Consider the following 21,111-nt stretch of genomic DNA (forward strand, 5'->3'; position numbering starts at 1 on the left):
TATTTAAAAGCAAAATGCCTAAATGACTTTCTGGAATAGGTGATTTCTACTTTCATGCTCATCAGATTGTACACAGTCCCCTAAATTTCTTTTTAAGGGCCTGAATCAGATTGACTTGTTAAGAACTGTGTCCATTGTTTAATGAGTCATGAGACAAAGATTTCTGCAGTTACATGTATACCTGTGATAGGTCAGCAGAAGTTACAGGTGAAGAGGATGGTGAGGAAGTTAACCATGATCCATCTATGTGAAAGTCATGCTACTTCATTGTACATTTTGAAGACTTTCTCAATGGCATTTACATAGGCAGCTATTCTCAGATCCAAACCCAGGTTATACTTTATAACCGTATACATAATTTGCCTGGCTGAACACTCCATGGTGTAGGCTAAGCCAGAATGCACAATGTTTTTCTCTGATGCATCCAATATCCTGTCCTGGAACTCTGTAGTGGGTACTACAGGAATTGTTCTACCATGCTTTCCAATTTTTTTTTTTTTTTTTTTTTTTTTTTTTTGTTAACTCTCTTGAACAGACATGAGCAAGTGGGAGTTACAATCCCTTTCCTATTTGAAGGGTAATCGACCATAACTGACATGATTCAGATTCTTCAGCCACTCAAAGCAAAATACTATCACTCCTCCAGCATTTAAGTAGAGAGATCTGGAATAACCATGATGTTTCTCTCCAGGAAAATCTTTTCAGTGTCTGGAGTTGTGGTCCATTGGCACCTTACCTTCAACAATGACCTTGGCTTTGACTCTGTATGCATTGGATTTGCTCAATTGCTTCTAACTGGTAGTCAGCCTCCAAGATACTTCCTTAATATACCTTTGCCTTGAGGAAACCCAGAATTGACCATGTTGCAATTTGAAATCTTCTAGTTCCTTTGGTTCAATACTATCTAGATTCCATACTCCCACCAGATTCACCAACACCAATACCACATTTAGCACCAAAATGATGTAAATACCTCAGAGGGTACAGACCCACATTATCAAGCCCCTGAACCACAAATGTCTTATCTTCAAATCCTGGTATCATTCCTAAAATGCTCACTTAAGAAGCTTCTTTGATGAATTTTTCAAATCCATGGAAAACACCATGATCAGAAGCAGAGATGCGGCCATGGATGCCTCCCTGACGGATAGGTTCACCAGGAACAAAGTCATGTGCATTAATTTCTTAGTGCCCTATGGTGCTGGCATAGATGTCAGCAATCCAGGATATCTCCTGTTTGCCAGTGCTCATTTGCCAGTGCACATCAGTGCCAGGACCAATAAAACATTTTTTTGGTGAGTTTCATAGTGAACCTTCTTGTGATCTTCTCCAATTCATTATCTGTATAGTTCTTGAGATTGATCTTAACACCTGCTTTACAACTCAAAATGGCACATCAACCACTGCACACTTAAAAGCCATTAGAGAAGCCAAAGCGTTTACTTCATCTACACTCACATCAGTACTGTAACCGATGTCTCCCTTGCGGGGCGCGCGGTGTTGGCTGTGCTAGGCCTGGTAGCTCTCGATTACCTTCCAGGATCCTTCGTCGTGCTGAATGCCAAAGGAGAGGCTCTGCACATGGTTGCAGGACTTGATGATTCGCAGGATGCCTCCCACCATGTTCTGCTTCTGCTCCTCGCTCTCCCAGGTCTTCAGGTCCTCCACCAGCTTATCCTCCACCATGCTGGTGCCACGGTCGAAGAAGACCTCCAAGTCTTGAAGAAGTAGAGGTTGTCTTTGCAGTCCGCTGCCCAGAACAGGATCAGGGGCTTGAGCCCCTTTTGCGGGGAGGCAGCGGGTTGCCGAGCCCAGCACAGAGGTCTGTCACTGGACAGCAGTAGCACTTTGCCCAGGTAGAGAGTAGAGGTGAGAGGGAAGTGGCCACAGGAGAGATGCGCTTGGAGGTCTGGGACTCAGTGAGGGTTGTGAGAGTCTTAACCCAATCAGTGAATATATCCTGTTAGGGTTTAACTGAGTGGTAACCGAAGTCGCAGGGTGTGGCTTGAGGAGGTGGGGCATTGAGGTCATGACTTCGTGGTGTATATTTTGTATCTGGCAAGTGGAGACTCTTTCTGCTTCTGATAATCATGTGAGCCGCCTTCCACATTCTTCCACCATAATGTTATGAGCCCTAGGAATGGAACCTGCTGTCTATGGACTAAGACTTCAGAAACCGTGAGCACTTAAATAAACCTTTTCTCCTCTATAATTTTCCTAGTTGGATCTTTTAGTTACAGCAGTGGAAAGGCTGACTAAAGGAATGTTTATGAACATTCTGTTTATGAACATAGTTATCTATTCTGTCCACGGACTGTTGTGATTGGTACTGTTTTTCATTTCCTGAATATCATGAATACTTCTGCCATGAATATTCTCATAATGTCTCTCGTTAAGCATATATATGCATTACTATTTTGTATGTATTTTCTATTAGTGAAATTTCTGGATCATAGGATATGTACACAACCAAATACTTTTCCAATCTGCCTGTATCAATTTACATTACCAGCCAGAGTATATGATAGGTATACTCTACATCCTGGCCCAGTTTCATGGTTCTCTTTTAACCTAAGAGAACCTTTGTTCTTTTGTAGTACACTGATTTCTAATAAATATTTTTTTATTAAAACATATCATATGTGCTTATTTTATGGCATTACTTTTTAAATTGAGCTTTGGTATATAAGTTTTCTTGATCACAGGCAAATGATCACAGGCAAATGTAAAAAGTTGCAGGAATAATTTTCTAGCAATTTCAGCTAAAACACAAAATGGGAAATTCAGAAACCTCATTCTTTTCTTAAAAATAAAGGAAAGAAATTTTAACCAGGTTATAAAATATGAAGTCATCTTTAACATGTGCTTTCTGTAACTTTGTCTAAACAATTACAAAATCCCCAATGAAAATTTATTTACAGTTAATGGTGATAAAAAGTTTTTATTTTTACACTTTTATTTTTACAATATAGTTGCAAAATAAGGATTTCTTAAATCTGAAAATAAATGCTTGATGGTTGGGGTTGTAGCTCAGTAATAAGAGTATTTGGGTTTGATCCTCAGCACCACATAAAAATAAATAAATAAAATAAAATATTGTGTCCATCTACAACTAAACATATTTAAAAAATGTTTGAGACAGTTTTGCATAATACAGGAAGGACAAATTCTCAGGCAATCCTTTTTTCACTTTAAGATGATCAAAGAATAAATTTCCAAATCACACTCAACCTTATACCTGTGTTCCTATAAATCTTAAAACAAGAAGCAAAGCAAACAGTTCCTGGCATTAATTCCCCAAAACCATGACCCTTATTGTCTGCAGCTATTTGCACATTCAGGTTTTTACTGCAATCCCAGCATCATTATTAAATGAATATTCTTTGAGCACATATTGGCAAAGACCCTCTAAGCTCTAGATTAAATCAGGATCTGCAAATAATGCTGCTCCTTCTGAAGAAAAATAATATACAATAAGTTTGGTGGTGGGAAAGAAGGAGTATAAGAGCAATGATTTAAAAACTCTTTGCTTTTTCTATAACTTTTTTTATATATAAACAAGAGTATTTTATGTACCACTCACTTCCATTGTTTTGTGCGTGTGTGTGTGTGAATGTATTATCCAAGATTAGAGTGTACAAATAACTTATTAATATATTAACTGTGAAATGATGTTTTAAGCAATGTTTTGTGCACAACAGGGGTAACTATTAGTTTGATTAACTCTTAAGTTGCACCACTGGGTTTTAAGCAGAAAAATAAAACAATCTGGGTTTCATTTCAAGATCACTCTCACTTGAGCCCCTAGAGGGACTACAGTGGAAGCTAAGATACTTAAGGAGGGTGTTGGAATAACACAAGGGAGTGATGATAGTGTTTGGATAGTGAAGCCACAAATGTAGTCAAGTTCTGAATTTTCTATAACGAGCAAAGGAAAACATTCTGGCAGTTTGGATATGAAGTATAAGAGCAAAAGAAAATTCAAGGATGACACCAGATTCTTTCTGATGATTGGAAAAATAGAACTTCCATTTTTTAAGGTGTAGGGAAGAGAGAAAAGAGAGAGCACATTGAGATAGAACTATCAAATTTTAGTTGGATGTGTTAAGCTTGACATAGCTTTTAGACATTTAAGTAGGGGTTTCTAGAAGGCCATTGCATGTCTGAAATCTGGCCTGAAAATATGTGTTTTAAAGTTTTTAATGTATACTTGATATGTAAGCCATGAAACTGGCTAAACTTCTTAAGAGAACAAGAGTAGATAGAAGAGGCTCAAGGACTAACCCTGGATCCTTTTGATTCTAGAAGGATGATGAAAAAAGGAAAAGAACATTAAGAAGGAGCCTCCTATGAGTACTCAGGATAGCAGCACAGTGCACCAGAAGCATGGTTTCAGAAAGGAAAAAATGATCAGGGTCAAATTCTGCTTATAAATCAAGAAGAGACTGAGTAGTTTCTTTTGGATTTAGCAAATAGTTTCGTCTTAATTTGCATGGTTTTGAAATCCTAAATAGAGCAAATTTAAGAGAAATTAGAAGGACCAGAGGAATTGGGACAGTGAGCAAAACCTTTTCTTTCAAGAAATTTTATTGTAAATGGAACAGTGATTAGAAGGAGTGGGGTCAGAAGTGCTATTAAAAAAAAAAAAAAAAAAAAAAAAAACCCTAACAAGTTCATGCCAGAGAGAGGGGTGATGAGTGGGAGCCAGTTTCTTGGGCATCTAAAAGGGATAGAAACTAGTGTATGTCAAAGAGGAGGGACTGTCCTTACCTGGAATTATGGACACATCTTCCAAAGTATAAATCATCAGTAAAAAGTATGGATGAAGATAATGTATTGAAAATTTCAGAAGAAAGAATATATCCAGAAGATATCTAATAGAATGAAAGAGTAAAGGAACTATTTATTCATATATTCAACCCCTCAGTACACATTTTCATAGTGCCTACAGAAAAAAGCTGCATTTTCAAGGTGAAGCATAGTATACTTTTCATTAATTGGTCTGTGGTTTTTGTATGCAAAGATTCCTTTTAGGCGCACTTTTCCAAATTTTTACTAAGCACTGCATCATGACACATTCTGAGCTCTCTCTTTTGTTATTAGTGTCCTAAATACAGTTTATTATAATTGTTCTTCTCAGTGATATCTTAACTTGCAGTCAAGCCCCAAAACAAAGACATGAACAACAATAACAAGAATGAATCCTCAGGAAGTGAATATTCTTTCTTTTCTTGATTGTTTTAAAATAACCTAAGGCATATTGTAGATAGCTATGAAGCCCATATAATTTTTTTTTCATGAGAATAAAATTCTTAACCCCATTAGAATGTATTTATCTTCAAATATTCAAAAGTACAGCCAGATTGCTTTGCTATCTCTTTCTTTCCTAATGATAATGGGTTAAGAGGCCTTTATGCCATGTACAAGCAGAGAAACAACATGTATCCCATTTGTTTACAATAAAAAAAAAAAAAAAAACAAAGGGGGCTGTGGGAGTTTTCTATCTTCTCATCAGGGAATATCAGGAGGAAAATGTACTCAAGTATATTAGACCACAGACACTGTTGAGTGTTATCGGATCCACTCCTTTGACAGCAATTGTGATCAAAGATTTACAAAACTTTTCCTCTCTCACCCAGGATATGTTCATGTACTCTATATGCTTAATCCTTAAGATAGCTTTTCGATTACATTCTGAACATCAAGACATGAATGCAAACAAAATTTCTCCGTAACCTAGTCTCTGCTTAGAAATGTGATATCTACTTTAAATGATTAAATATATTAGATGTATAAATAATTCTCCATGTACTCAATATATGAATGTGTAAGATTCTATGAAAAGAACTTCCACACCCATAGAAGCCGAGAAATTATATTTACAAAAGGAAATACTATAGTCACAATTTCTTCCTCTTCTTTCTTCTCCTTTTCCTCCTCTTCCTCCTCCCCTTCTCCTTTTCCTCTTCCTCTTTCCTTCCCCTCCTATCCTCCCCCTTCTTCTTTTGAGATTATAATTATAGAAGTAGACTTTCTTTGGTTCCCAGCTCTACAGATAAGGATCACAGAAGTTGACATTCCATGCAAACAACTAAAAAGTTGAGGAGGAATGGGGATATTGCTCAGTTGGTAGAGTGTTTGCCTTGCATGCACAAGGTCCTGAGTTCAATAGCCAGCACCACAAAAAAAAAAGAAGAAAAAAGTTGAAAAACTGAAAAATCTTCAACTCTTCTTATATTCTTAAGAGAAGAGAGGACACAAAGCAAATTGCCATTCCCAAGATTATGGAGGTAAATACAAGGAATCATAGAAGACACTCACAAGTAAAGACCTCTGCTGAAACCAGTGCCAGGATAGGAAGAGTTGGAGTACAGTTGGTAAATAGTTGGAGGTTCAGTGTGGACAAATCTAAAAGCTTAAAATTCCATAAGACTCAGTCATGGATTGAGGTGCAACCCATCTTTGCAAGTTTTATCTTCTGGAGCTTGAATATGCTCTTATCATAAATATCAGAGAAAGATTCCCTTGTATCTGGCAAAAGGAGAGGGAAAAGAATCAGTTTGAAATGTGTCAGAGCACTCTGTACTCAATATGGTTGACCTTTAATAGAAACCATTTAACCTTAGCCTGACTTGGATGAAGAAGAAAAACCAACTTGATTTTACATAGATGGAAAGAACCCAATGAGCAGGAGTAACAGGCACATGAAAGAAGAACGTTAATGTACTAGTTTCAGAGGCAACAAGAGGATGGAGTCAAAAGTACAAGGACCATCAATTTTCGTAAAGTTAGGAGTTTATTCTCTGAAAGTTAGGAGTTCATTGTATAAAAGTTGAGCAGTTCCCTTAAAATTAATTGAAGACTATTAGGAAAGTCCTACAATTAGCATTTTTTGTAAACCATAGTATTTAAGTGATCTTTTTCTATAACAATTTTCCTAACTTGAGGAACCAGATACTTACAAAGAATAATAAAATGTAAATAAATAGAAAATAAGTATAGTGAAATAACAAGGACTGAAAAAAAAGTTTTATTCCCTAAAGCAAGAGAAAAAGCAAAGATGAAACAACAAAGAAATATTTAATGCAGTGAAGACAATTTATTGGCAGTCAGTAAAAAGTAGAAGGAATGAGGGTATGTTTTCCAGATATCTTCAATCTGCTCACTAAAACAGGAGTTAAAGTCACATGTTGAGGGTTAAAAGATTTGAGCTGGTTTAGATGGAACTAGTTTGCAGCAACTACATAAATACAATGAAGCAAACATGAAAATAAATGACAGCTAAATAACAGAGGGAGAATCAGTGTTGCCACTTAGTCCAACAAAGTGTTCAGAGAACCAGAAGAGATAAAGAGAGAAATGATTGAATCTGAACTAGGAGATGTAAAGTCAGTTCCAGGGCTGGGGTTGTGGCTCAGTTGTAGAGCACTTGCCTATCATGTGTGAGGCACTGGGTTCAATTTTCAGCAATTCAATTTATTTAAAAATAAAGGTCCATTAATAACTAAACATTTTTTTTTAAAGACAGTTCAAATAGAGAAGTAAAGAGCAGAGAATGAAAAGTACTTGAAAAGAAGTATATCTGCAGTGTCTGACCACAGATTTTTAGAAAGACAGGGAACCCTAGTTCTGGTGCTCCCTTCTGTGCTGATCCTCCAACATAGCTTTCCTCATATTGCATTATGCTTCCTCCTTTAGTAGGTCTTCCCCTACTTGTGGGTATCTCCATGAGGATAGGATCTGTAATCCTCCTGTTCATCATTGCCTCCCCTGCTCCACAGCACAGCATATGGCAACCATAAGGGATTAACCAATAGTTAGCTTTTGTTGAATGTTGACATGAACTAAACAATAGACTGTGAAGGGAGAATTTTAAGGGGTTGCAATAATAAAGGCAATGAGAGTCACACAAGACCAGCGTGAAATCTTGATAAGAGGAATTTTCAGAAACTTTCTGCCAGAAGTGACATAACCAATAAACTTTCAGCTTTGTGAAGTGTATCCAGTCAGATACATGCCATGAAATAGTTAAGCCTGGACCCTTTAGCCCTAGCATCACACCAAAACCCAAAGTTAAGGGAGGAGAGCATCCCTGGGGTCAAACTGCATTCTGTTCTCTCTTCTCCCGACTTGATTCTGCCCCTCCCTCTCATCTTGGCATTTCAACCCACAACCACTAGGTCCTTTGGCTTTTATGCTGTCTGAGTTCTTGTGACATTCTCTCTTTTGGGCTTTTGTCCTGACATCTTCTAGACCATCAGAGACTCTGGTTCCTTGATTTACTCCACCTGTACCCATGCAATAATCATCCTGCCTGGAAGGACCTAACTGTAGGCCAATCACTTACTTTGTGACCCATTCTTCTTTAATGGGTACTAGTTTTCTTATCTCCCCGACCCATTTCACAACCAAATCAATTATGTTTCAGGAACGCACCACTGTTCAGTAAATATTCACAAATGAACAAATCTGAACTCAATTTAATCCACTATCCTGGGGTATATATGGCATTAGAGAAGAAAAAATTAGCTCAGGGTAGAACTTTAGAAAGTTTTCCAGGACTGGCATTATAAAGTCAGTGGAAACACAGATCAAAATAAGGTACAAGGTAGTCATAAATTCAAGGAAAGAATCAGGGGATGAACACAATTAAGAATGTCAAGAGGGCAATAAATTACAAAGAAGAAATTTTGTTTTGTGGGTCAGAGTAGATAAGGATCATACCATGAATTATGCTTAGTTCAGATATTCTCCCATGCATTTGTGGAGACTAAGTGAACCTGACCCCAGGGAATTAATCACTAGACTCCATTTATACTTATGCTCATCACAAGGAAAACTAATTCTAGGACTTTTCTACTAACTTGGACAAGAGATTAAACTTCATTCATTCGATAGTACATTTGGGATGTCCACTATTTGCCAGACATATGATATTCAGAGGTAAGAAAAAGATACGATATTGGACATCAAGGAGCTCATTCTAGGGAGCAATTAGGTTCCCGAAGCTAATAACACAAAGCGAAACAAAGGTTGATCTGTGGAAACTCTAGAGAGGTAAAAATGGACACTATATAACCATTATTTATTAATTAATTGCAGATATCTGACAGTGAAACAGGCAGTGTGAGGTTTCCTATGTGTGGAAATGTAGAGAAGCTTTGTGTGCTATGGAAGGAACACTAGAGGGGAAGCATGACAGGAAATGATCTAAGAAATCATCCATTTATCTCCAACTCAGACTATGTGCTTCTCAATTTTTTTCTTTGTATTCATAATCCCTAAGAATGTACAGGGTAAATGTTGTATTCTCTAAAAATACTAATTGTCTATTGCAAATAGTTTCTCAGATCAGACCATTAATAAACAGTCTCTAGACTTCTGTTTGCTTAGGAAACAATCAGATAGTAAAAACTAAGAATATAAATTTAAAGTGTAAAAGGAAATATGCCTAAATTATAGATCATCTTGTTTAATGCATATAGAGCGATATATGTATGTCTATGTATATGTGTTTATATAGACTTTAAAACTATGTTCATTCAGTAAGGATCCATTATGTGGCAGGTTCACTTAATAGCAATTTTTTCTACCTTACACTTCACATACTGTAAATCGTTTTAATCATGAGATAAGGTAAAAATTAATCCAAGACTTATCACCTCTTCCTAAATGTAAAACTACTCAATTATGATGTTTATCATTATTTTTAATGTCATACATTCGTTCATATTAAAATTTAATAAAAGAAACATACTCAGTCAAGACAAAAATCTACTAAGTACCGACATTTTCCAGCAGTGTATATAAAGAAAACATCTTTTGTTAAAAAAAAAGTAACTCGAAAAAAGTACATTGTGATTTAATCAAATAAATATACTGTGAGAGTTATTTGCTGCTCAGTTAAGAATGTTATATGGAATTTCTTAGCCCTGGTTCTTATGATTTAATCTGTGCTGGTTTAATCTTACTTAAGCTGGAGAGCTCAATGAACATCATAGTTCCTTAAATATTTTTATAACATTTTAAAACAGGAAGATACTGTCTTTCTGTGTTAATGTTTTTTGAAAAAGACTTTTTTTCTGAGCTATAATTGATTCTGGCAATGAGAGATTGTTATACTTGGATAGTCTGAGTCTAGAGGGTCACCTTCTTATTTTTCAATACTGGCTGCTTATCATCTGACATTGCTCAAGAGAGGTAAGTCTTTGTGCTAGGCAGCCAGAAGTGACATAGCAAATAAACTTTCAGCTTTGTGAAGTGTACCCAGTCAGATACATGCCCTGAAATAGGTAAGCCTAGACCCTTTAGTCCTAGCATCACACCAAATCCCAAAGTCAAGGGAGGAAAGCATCCCTGGTGTTATCCCCCAAGAATTCCTGTGTCCTGGCTTCATGCAGGACCCTTGGCCTGTCAACAGCCACAGGACTGAACTTGAAAGTGAGTTGTCTGAGCCTGCCAACCACACATGTAAGTGAACTTGGAAGAAAGCTTCCTTCCACCCCACTCTAGCCTTTAAATAATGATAGTTTCAGCTGACACCTTGTTTGAGCTTTGGAGAAATCCTAAGTCAAAGGATAAGCTAAGCTGTATCTAGATTCCTCACACTAAAATTGTGAGATAGTAAATGTTTATTGTTTAAAGCAACCAAATTTTGGATTATTTCCTTGCACAGCAAGAAATAACTAATACGGTCCTAATTCTGTATCTATTTTAAAAATTCTCTTGGCTATTCTGAGCTAGAAGATCCACTGATTAATATTTGGCAAATGCTGTTATTGTATATTCTGATTTAGTTGGAAAAAAATCTTTTTTTGGTTTTCTTAAGCCCTATAAATGGCCTCCACAGTGTTCTGGAAATTAAAAGAGGCAACAGACTATTATCAAGTTCTCCTATCTCATTTTAATCTATTTAGTTGTTTTCTAGTGTTTTGCTACCAGTGTTACAAGATCGACCTTTGGCAGTTGTTTCCATTCCTATTCCGTGCACAGAATTCCTCCATGTACATTCCACAAGGTCCCATAAATCTCATTCTTTATACCCCCCACACTTAACCTCTGATAAATACCTTTATCTACTTTGCTGTAATATAATACAGCCATGTGCAAACTTTTTCTCAGCTGCCTCACATTCTATGCAGAATCATCTATTTTTTACCTCTAGTTGTCAATCCTTCTTATATTAAATAGATTTTATTCATTTTGGTTTTTTATTTGTTTTGATGGAATAAATATACAAATTTAAAGAACACAGGCAGACTGAGTCTCCTTTTTCTGATCTAACAGAATTTGTTTTTTTCCTTTCATGGGCATAGCCTAGACTTATGGTACTTTAGTTATTTATGGTTTCTATATTTTGGGCTGCATTATTTTCCTAATATTAAATTACTCTTAATATTTCCTTTAGATCCCACTTATTTCTAACAAATCACTTCACTGTAATTTATATTGCTTCTCTCTGTAATCTTCTTTTAAAATTCAGTCTCCTCAATTCTTAAACATTTTAGTTTTATTAAATTCAGCCTACCTGCTATCAATGCCAAGTTTCTTATTCTGAAGTACCTCATTTTAAACCAACACTTTCCAAGGTTGAGATGCGCAATAATCACTTTCCTGCCAACTGCAAATGCCATAGTGCCTTTTGATGTTCATGTCACTCTGTCAGGGCAGGTCTAATTTCTGGTGTGTTCTTCTGTGCTTCCTCTAATCTTATTGACTGATAATCCATACATTTTGAAGGGCAGCTATTTGGAAGCTAGGCCTCCACACATTCACATATGACATTTTTGTAAAATGAATACTTTGGGATTTTTACACCCATTACCATGTAGTTTTTTCTTTTCTTTTCTTTCTCTCCACCCTCCACCCCCCATACTGGGAATTGAACCCAGGGCCTCTCTTGTGCTGGCAAGTGTTATATCACTGAATTACATCTCAAGCCTGGTCACTGTGATTTTACTTACTACTTATTTATACATTTGTTTATTTATTATAAATAATAATGGGTACCAGAAATGAACCCTGGGCCTTTCACATTCTAAGCAAGCACTCTACCACTGAGCTCCATCCCAAGGCCTTTTTATTTTATTTTGAGATATTGTGTACCTAAGTCGCCCAGGCTGGCCTCAAACTCAAAATCCTCCTGCCTCAGAGACCTGATTCACTGGGATTACAGATGAGCATGACCATGCTCTGCTAACATATATTTCTGTTTTAAGTAAAATGAAAAAGAGATTGAGATAGAGACAGACACAGAGAGAGAAAGGGAGGGAAGGAGGGAGAGAGAGAGACAGAGAGAGAGAGAGACAGAAAAGAATTACAAGTCTTTGCATATTTTGAAGAGTATATCTTCTCAACTCTGAAGGATTATGGGAGTCAGTGAAGTTGGGAGTGAACATCTGTGTTGTAGGAGATGGAGAAAAATCTTTATTCCAGAGTAAATAGTAATCTAGTACCTGTAAGAGAACCAGTAGACTCTCACACACATATCCAGTTTCCAGAATCAAGATTATTTATGTTACTAACCTAAAGGGTTCACTGCTACCATTTCAGCAAATTTTTCTCCAGGACCATACTTACATTATTAAATATGCAAAAGGAACTCAAGAACATGTAATTTCTTTCCAATGACCTTTTGAATTCATAGTTCCAGAAGAAACACACAACTCAGTAATCCCATCTTTAATCAAGCATTCACTGAGTGTCTAAGCAGAATACTTTGATACATACAGGGAAAAAGTGGAGAGGAAGAAAATTGTGTGCTGCTTAACCTTAAATACAGCATAGTCTAAGTTAAACACATTCTTATTTTCCATACTTTACAAGCATAACTTGGATTTCTTGACAAAATCATGGAATTTTAGAAAATAGAAAACCTGAAATATACCTAATTTCATGCTCTAATCTTATATATTTAAAAAATTAGAAACAGAGAGGCTAAATGTTTTATTCAAAGAAGACTACAAATCTAGATAGAGAAGATCTGAGAATCTTTCATCTGGAAGGCAGTATAATGTACTGTTTTAGTCAACTTTTCATCACTGTGACCCTAAGACCCAACAAAAACAACATAGAGGAGGAAAAGTATATTTGGCTTCAGGTTTCAGAGGTCTCAGCCCATAGACAGACAACTCCATTGTTCTCGGCTCAAGATGAGGTAGTACATCAAAGTGGAGAAGTATGGAGGAGGAAAGCAGCTCAGGACATGAAAACAGGAAACAGAACTCTGTTCATCAGCAACAAAATATATACCCCAAAGACACACCCCCAGGGACCCACCTCCTCCAGTCACACACTGGTAACCTGCCTGCAGTTACCACCCAGTTAATCCCTATCAGATGATTAATGGACCCATTAGGTTAATGCTTTCATAACCCAATTTTTTCACCTGTAAACTTTCTTGCATTGTCTTACACGTGCATTGTGGGGACATCTCATGTATAAACCATATAACATACTGTTTTAAAAAAGCAAACTTTAAATTTGGACAAACTGAGCTTTAAATCACAGTTCTAATTGTCATCTTACATGCCTTAAAATAATTTTTCTCACTTTTAAAACAAGTTAATATTTCTCTGATCCTCATAAAATGTATGAATTAAATGAGAGGATACTTACAGGACTAGTAGCTATACTTAGACCATTGCTAGCATTAAATACATGTTAATTGCCACCAGCTTCTATTATTAACTTTCTGACTTAAGGTTAAAATTTCTAGGCAATTTTATAGTTGATGGATGACAAAAATGACTGCAAATTTCTGGCTGGATTTTATTTTTTCAGTACTTAACAAACTTCAGAGGCTATGAATGTTTTATTACTTTAATCACTGCAAGACAGGGTGGATTTGCCAAATAACAAGCGAGAGAAGTAATTACATTTGAGTTTATTGAAAACTCGAATTTAACTAAGCATCTTGAATTTTCATTTGCTAAGACTGGAACTCCCTCAAAGTTACCCCCAAACTATACTGATAGCATATCTTTTAAATTCCAGCTATTTCTAAATAAACATAAACAAATTGAGACATTAAAGACTTTAAGACATTACTTCAAACATTAAAATATTTGGAAAAACATTTCAATATTTTCTTACATATATATAAACCACACTTCATTATTTGAATAATTTTAAACACACTAAAGCTTAGACCTCAGTGGCTAAATATCTTTATAAGTCACAAATCTTACCAGTTCAGTGGCTTTCAACTTTGAAAAATAGTGATCTGGAAGATAATTGTTGCTCACAAAGTCCTTTTCATTTCCCCTTAAGTTTCTGTAAGGGCTAGTAAAAACTTAAAAGAAGAGGTTTAATACTCCCTGATGAAAATAAGGGATAGGACTCTACTCACTCCCTTCCCATATTGCATTTACTTTAGATAAATTGGAAAAGTTTGTTTCTCCTTTTGATAAAGTCAATTAGCAAACACAGTTGGTCACCCCAATTACCAGGTGAATTTATGATAAATCAAGGGTGACAAATGGTGCTTTCAAATCTATTTGGGAATTAAAGTTTATGTTGAGAAAACGTGAATGATAGATTGTATCTACTTAGCTATATAAAAAGAAAGAATTTCTATCTTTGCAAAATTTTAGCAGATTTCCTTGATAAATATTAAATTTTGACTTGATGCTTGCTCAAAAGCATTTTCCTTTCTACCTTGGAGAGAGGTTTCCTGAACTGAGTACTTCTCCAGTACTTCAAACCCAGGTTGTTGCAAATCTGTACTGGTTCTTTTGTTTTATTACTTTTTTTTTTTTTTTTTTTTTTTCTTTTTTGGTATAGAAATCAAAAGAAGCTTGGGAGTTTAGTTTTCAAAAGCAAATAAAAAATAATTTTTTAGATTCATGCTAATTTTTGTATTATCCAATTCACTCCCATTGTAGCAATCATCTTTTGCTTCCTTACTTTCAATTCCTTTTTAAAAAATTATTCATTTATTTATTTTTTACAGACTGCATTTTGATTCATTGTACACAAATTGGGTACATCATTTTGTTTCTATGGTTGTGCACAATGTAGACTCCTACCTGGTTCTTGTCCCTCTAGATCTACTGATCTTTCTGTTATTTACTTACAATTTTTTTTTTTTAAATTAGTGTCTTGTAGATAAACACAATGGTGAAATTCACTGTGGTATTTATGTATGTACATAGGAAAGTTAGATCAGATTCATTCTACTGCTCTTCCCTTATCACATCCCTCCTTCACCCTTCCTCTACTGTACTTACCTTTCTTTCCTTCTTTGTTTTTGAGGATAATTTCTCAATCTTGGAAAATTTTCTGAAGATATAAAATATAATTTGCTCAACAAGAAGCTTTTGTTTGAGAAAGGAAAGGGAATACCATAAATGATTTTGGGATTCATATGTAAATATCTAATAAAAATTAAAATTACACAAAATTTGTCTTTGAACTAGAGTGAAGAATTGAAGTAATTATCTGCAATGAAGAAAAGTTTTTTAAAAAATTCAATTTTTTGTATTTTTTCCTAAACACTTTAGAGATGAAATTGTTCTTGTGTAACAAAGTTCTCCATTTTAGTTATTTGTGTTGCATTTAACTTCACATATAAAGGAGGCACAACTTTTTGAAAGAGCCTATATAAATAATTCCTTGATAATTAATATTTGTACATATTTATGGGAAACTATAAATTTGATAAATAGGTACAATGTGTAATGACCTAAGTAAGCAACAACTATTAATGATAATTTTCACAGAGTATTTTAATAATGCTATGTTTTTCTTGGAAAAGAAACACAGTAAAAAAAAAAAAAAAAAGAAAGAAAGAAAGAAAGAAAGAAAGAAAGAACCACAGTCCTCCAGAAAAGGGTAGTTTTTGATCATCTAATCTGCTAACAGAAAAATAGTAAGTTGTATGGAACTTTCTACCTTAAATTAGTATCTTTGATAATTAATGGTGCCATTACAAGGAATATGATATTGTATACTTTCATTTGCCCATGTTTAGTCTTATTTTCTATCTTCAACAGCAAAGAAAAGAAACATGTTTCATCCCTTCGTCAGTTGGGACATATCAATTGATTTAGAAAACTTTTTTCCATTTGACTCCATGCTAAGTGGTCCTCCATATTAAATAATTCTCATACAAAATGCAAAACATTAACCATTATGAATTAGCCCTTTTTGAATTAAAAATAATTCATTATCATAATAGTTCATAAACTTGTGTATAAATACTGACCTATTTCTTTACAAGGGAAGGTTATCGAACTCTGTGTATGTATTTCTTCTAGAAATGAAAGCTGTGTGATTTTGTTCATTAACCTTTCATTTTATAAAAGCGTGAAATCAATAATCTATTTGTTTGGCTGACTGAAAGGCAATTTCAAACACTTTCATGTGGAATTGAATTTTCATAGCTTTTTTCCCTCCCACAAATTCTAACAAAAAATAATATAACTTTCTCCAATGCTAGATAAATATAAAATGCCAAATAATGGCAGCATTTCAAATCCATGAAATAAAATCTCATCTTTACAGGTGAGTGTTCATCTGTCTAAAAATATTGTACTAGTTTCTTTAAGCGATGATGCAGTTTTTAGGACAGTAGATTATTGGTAGGTTATAAGCTGGACATTTGTGAGTTTCTGTTTTAAACAAATCTACTTACATTGACCTGTGAATTATGACCATTTTCAGTCTCATGAGAAAAAGAAAAAACCTGTTATTGGTCACTGACATAGAAACCATAACGGAATCCTTGACTGTTCCCATATTTTTACTGGTGATGCCCAAAGATACCTAAAGAGCTGAAAAAAAAAAAAAAAAGTGAAATCGATCAGCCAATTATCAGCTTTCTCACAAACAGTCTGATAAGAGCAAGTTTTTACAAATGGGTCAAATTTCTCATTTAAGAAATATTTCTGTGAGCTTTTCTACTGTAAAAGGGTAGTGTTAATATTCTGCTCACTGTCCATTTTCAACTGGGAAATCCAAACTGTATATTCTCAAGACTGCCCAGAGCATGAAGAGGTTATTTTCATATAAATGTTATCTTTAATTTTTTTTTAAATTTTTTACAATGTGGGGTAGAACCCAGGGCTTTGGACTCATGAATGCTAAGCAAGCCCTCTAACCCACTGAGTTACATCCCCAATTCCATAAATGTTATCTTGTAAAGAGAGTAATATATTGAACTGTTGATTAAAGCAATTAAACCGTAAAGATTTCAGACTGAGAAGCATCATCTTCAAAGATGCTTTTAAATGTTTCTATTTCTATCCTTTACATAAACTTGTACTTCTTCCTTTCCTTCTCTTAATTTTTGAGGGATATTACTAATTTAATTCATTGGCAAATTTTGTAAAATTGATAATATTCTTAAAATTTATTTTGGTATCTCTTTTAGGCAATATTTTCCAGCCATTTACTTATACATGGATATTAATATTTTATACTCTCCTTCTAACTCTAAATAGCCATTTAAATCCAAACTTCTATTCATTTTACCTTTGACTTTTACCTCACAATTACCTTAAGATTTACCAAATACATTTCTTTGTAAGCAAAATATATTTTACATGTTTTACTAAAAATCGATTTTCAACTTTAAAACCAATAAATAGATGTTACATTAACATACCTGTACAAGCACTTATAACTGTCAAGAATTTATTAATATCATATAATCCTTTCTAATAAGCATCTGAGTGAGAAACCTGTGACACTTAAAAGAAAGTGTTGCTAAGTAAGAAGTCAAATAGCTTTTATTTTCTATAATCTATCAGTTGATCATTCCATGTTTTATTTTACATGTTATGGATCCTAATTATGACTACATACTTTCTCTCCTCCCCTATAAATTTCCCGTGGTCTTTCATTTTTTTGTCTAGGTGATCAACATATAACTATCAAATATTAAAATCATTATATCTTTTAATATATCCACTGCCCCAAATCCCTCTTTTATCAACTAAAACTCAACTCCGCTCTCTTGCTGACATGCTTCATAATCTGAGTATAATCTGATAATTTCCATTTATTCTTCTGCTGATTAAAAGTCACTGATTCCTATAATCCATGTATCCCTTTCTTTGCTTACCATCTTGCACTTCTGGAACTCATCTGAAGTCATTTCCTAAGAAAACATTAATATGAATTACATTTTTTAATCCTGAAAGTTTCATTGTTATGCCTTCACATTTGATTGAAATTTTTATAAGCATGTAAGATTAGGTTTCAAATTATTTTTCCCATAGAATTCTGAAGGGATTACTACCACCAAATCTATGTTGTAGATTGTTCTCTTTATGAGTGACTTTTTTTTCTAAGTTTTAAAGAATTATTTTACTTACAAGTGGAATTTGAGAACTACCACACCGAAAGTGCATTTTTGAAAAAAATCCTTTTAGATCTAAAATCACACACCCTTTTCAGATCTAGATGTGTGCAGTTATTTATAAATATTTTCTTTCCTTTAGTTTGTTCTCACTTTCATTATCTCTCATTAGTAGAATCTTATAGTTTCAGAATAAACCTCTGGAACTTGTATATTTTTCTCATAATTTTCAACTCTGTGTTTTACATTAATGTTCAAGAAAGTTTCTCACAATTTAAATTTCAAATGATGCAATAAATGTTTAAACATTGCCAGTTATATTTTTAATTTTTAAGAGATCTAATGTTATTTATTTTTCCTATCATATGCTTTTCATTATGCAATATCTCCTCTAATGACTCTGCAAGTGGAAATCAGATTTATTTTTAAACTCTGTTATTTGCCAAAAATCCAAACTTTCAACAAATTTAATTTGAAGAACTCATTGGCTTTATTTGAAATTCTCTGTCTCTGTCTGTCTCTCTCAAATTCTATAGAAGTTCAGATAAAAATACTGAGTTTCTCTGTGGTCAGGTGACCATTTCAGTTTGATCTGTCAGAGCCTAGTGCAAGAGCCCAGTCCAAAATAATGGCTTCCTCTAAGTTTTGTTTAATGTTGTTTAATGGGCTTTCTTGTTATGTAATCCAAGTTAATTATTTTGTTTTTGAACTTTGGTCTTACTTGTCTGGTTAGAGATCTTAAATTATTTTTATCTTCAAACAATAAATGAATGATAATTATTCTAGAGCCCTGCCTTGTATTTTTTCAGAGTGGTATGAGTAGCTTTTCTTGAGCATTTATTAGGTAACAGACACTATTTGAAATATTAGTGACAGAACAATGACAAAAAAAAGACAAAAATTATATCATGCCCTTATATTTTCATTCAAATAGCATTGAGTAAATATAAATATGAAAAATGTAATAAGGAAAAATTCCAAAAGCCAAGATTCAGAGATGTAGAGAAACAAAGATTGATATATGATTGCTTTTTCCTAATAACATCTGTGGGAGAAAAAAATATTCTGGGGTTGTTTATGTGCCAATATAGTAAATATTGTAAAGAAGATATAAGCATGAAATTGATGTGTATGAACCCTAGGGGAACCCAATGTTTAGTAACGGAGCTATCTCTTTTACATGCCAGAAAAAAAAAAAAAAAAAAACACTAATTCTTTCATTAGAAGGTAGTAGAATAAGCCAAATTCTACACACATACACAATCCTAGAAAATCCACACTGATCCAACACTTTCCAAAGGAAATTCTAGCAAGGTAACCCAGCCCCACAGGGTTCTTAGCAGCACAATTTGCTATTCCCCATACTAAAGTTATAGCATATTTAAGAAAGACAATTATATAACATTTGACTTATGCACTCTACATTCAGAATTGAGAGAACTTGGATACATAATCTGGCTGTGACACTTACCTGTTACATGAAGTTGGGTAAATTTTATAACTTAAGTATAAATTTTATTTGTAAAATAAAATTAATAGTATTATATGATCCACAGCTTATTTTGAGAAAGAAACATGTATGTAAATGTTAGTTACATCAAAAATGCTTAATGAATTCCATATCCTTTTTGTCACTATCTATTGTACCTTAATTTTTTTTAAAAGGCTATGTTGTTTTTACCATCTCACCTTCACATTCGGAGAGTCATAGTGAATTTTAAATATTCTCATTATTTCAGTAGACTCTCCACCTGTAAGTGTCTCTAATGTGTAGGAAGAAAAGTATTTAATATTGCTATGCTAAATTCTGCTCCCTGAATGCAAGACTGCACATTTTTCTACAAAATCCAAAAAAAAAAAATGCCTTATCTGTCAATCTTCAAGTAGAGAAAAAGGACAAGTTCAAATGATTTTTTATGAAAATTATGTCACGAAAGATCATTATTTACAGAAAGGTTTTTCACAATTCATCCCATAAATGCTTGATTCCTAATGTCATTGAAATCATATGTGGTCAGCCCAGGAAAGTGAACTCTCCTTCCTGCATCGGCACAGAAGTTCAAGTTCATACAGGATCTATAGAAATAGAGGGTCTCCTTACACTGCTAAAAAATCTTCAAGTATATATTCTGACAAGCAGATCTTTATAGATCAAAGAACAAAGTCTGTATGAAGGAAGATAGGTTAAGTTACATTTGTTTGCAACCAAATAATTTCAGTGAATTACATGACAGGTGCATCTGAGGCCGGCTGGATCTATACTAAGTGTTACTCCATATTGGTGTCACTCCAGGATCCAGCTGTGGGGCAGAGTCTACCTGAAGCACTGCTGGTCACTGGGACAAAAAGGAAAGGGGAACATGGAACCATGTGCTGGTTCTCAAAGTTTCTGCCCAAAAGTGACACATGTCACTGTGATTCTTATTCTGTGAATCAAAGTAGGTTAGATGACCAAGACTAATATAAATGGATAATAAAGTATCATTTTTCCCTCCAAAATAGGAGTAAATATTTGTGAGTGATAATATAGTTTACTGCGCAGGATGCAATAACTATTTTATAGGTATATTCTGCATCACTGTGTACACTCTGTTTTCTGCATGCATTATGTGTTTTATCTTACAGCAGTTCTGTATAACAAGTAGCTGTTGTCATCCCCTTTCCAATATAAGGACACTGAAAAAAATGAAGAAAGTGAACAAGAGAGTAACTACTCAGAGTTGCCTGAAACCAACTGGAGTTCATTAGATCTTTCTGAGTTCCCTGCTACTAAAACTAGTCAATCAGAAGCAGAACAACTTACTCTG

The 21,111-nt window shown here is 34.4% G+C and overlaps 1 pseudogene across 1 annotated transcript in view; it reads right to left on the minus strand.

The window, feature by feature from the left end:
• Positions 1–254: 254 nt before the first annotated feature.
• LOC306660224 (glutamate dehydrogenase 1, mitochondrial-like) overlaps positions 255–21,111 on the minus strand; it is a 56,015-nt pseudogene continuing 35,158 nt past the window's right edge. The window contains exons 2-4 of the transcript in view: positions 18,068–18,103; positions 16,637–16,767; positions 255–1,830 (exon numbers count right to left, since the gene is read on the minus strand). The product of the transcript in view is annotated as a glutamate dehydrogenase 1, mitochondrial-like (transcript). The remainder of the gene's footprint in view (positions 1,831–16,636; positions 16,768–18,067; positions 18,104–21,111) is intronic.

The sequence above is a fragment of the Sciurus vulgaris genome (genome assembly GCF_902686455.1).
Source record: "Sciurus vulgaris genome assembly, chromosome: 4".
NCBI classification, from domain to species: Eukaryota; Metazoa; Chordata; class Mammalia; order Rodentia; family Sciuridae; genus Sciurus; species Sciurus vulgaris.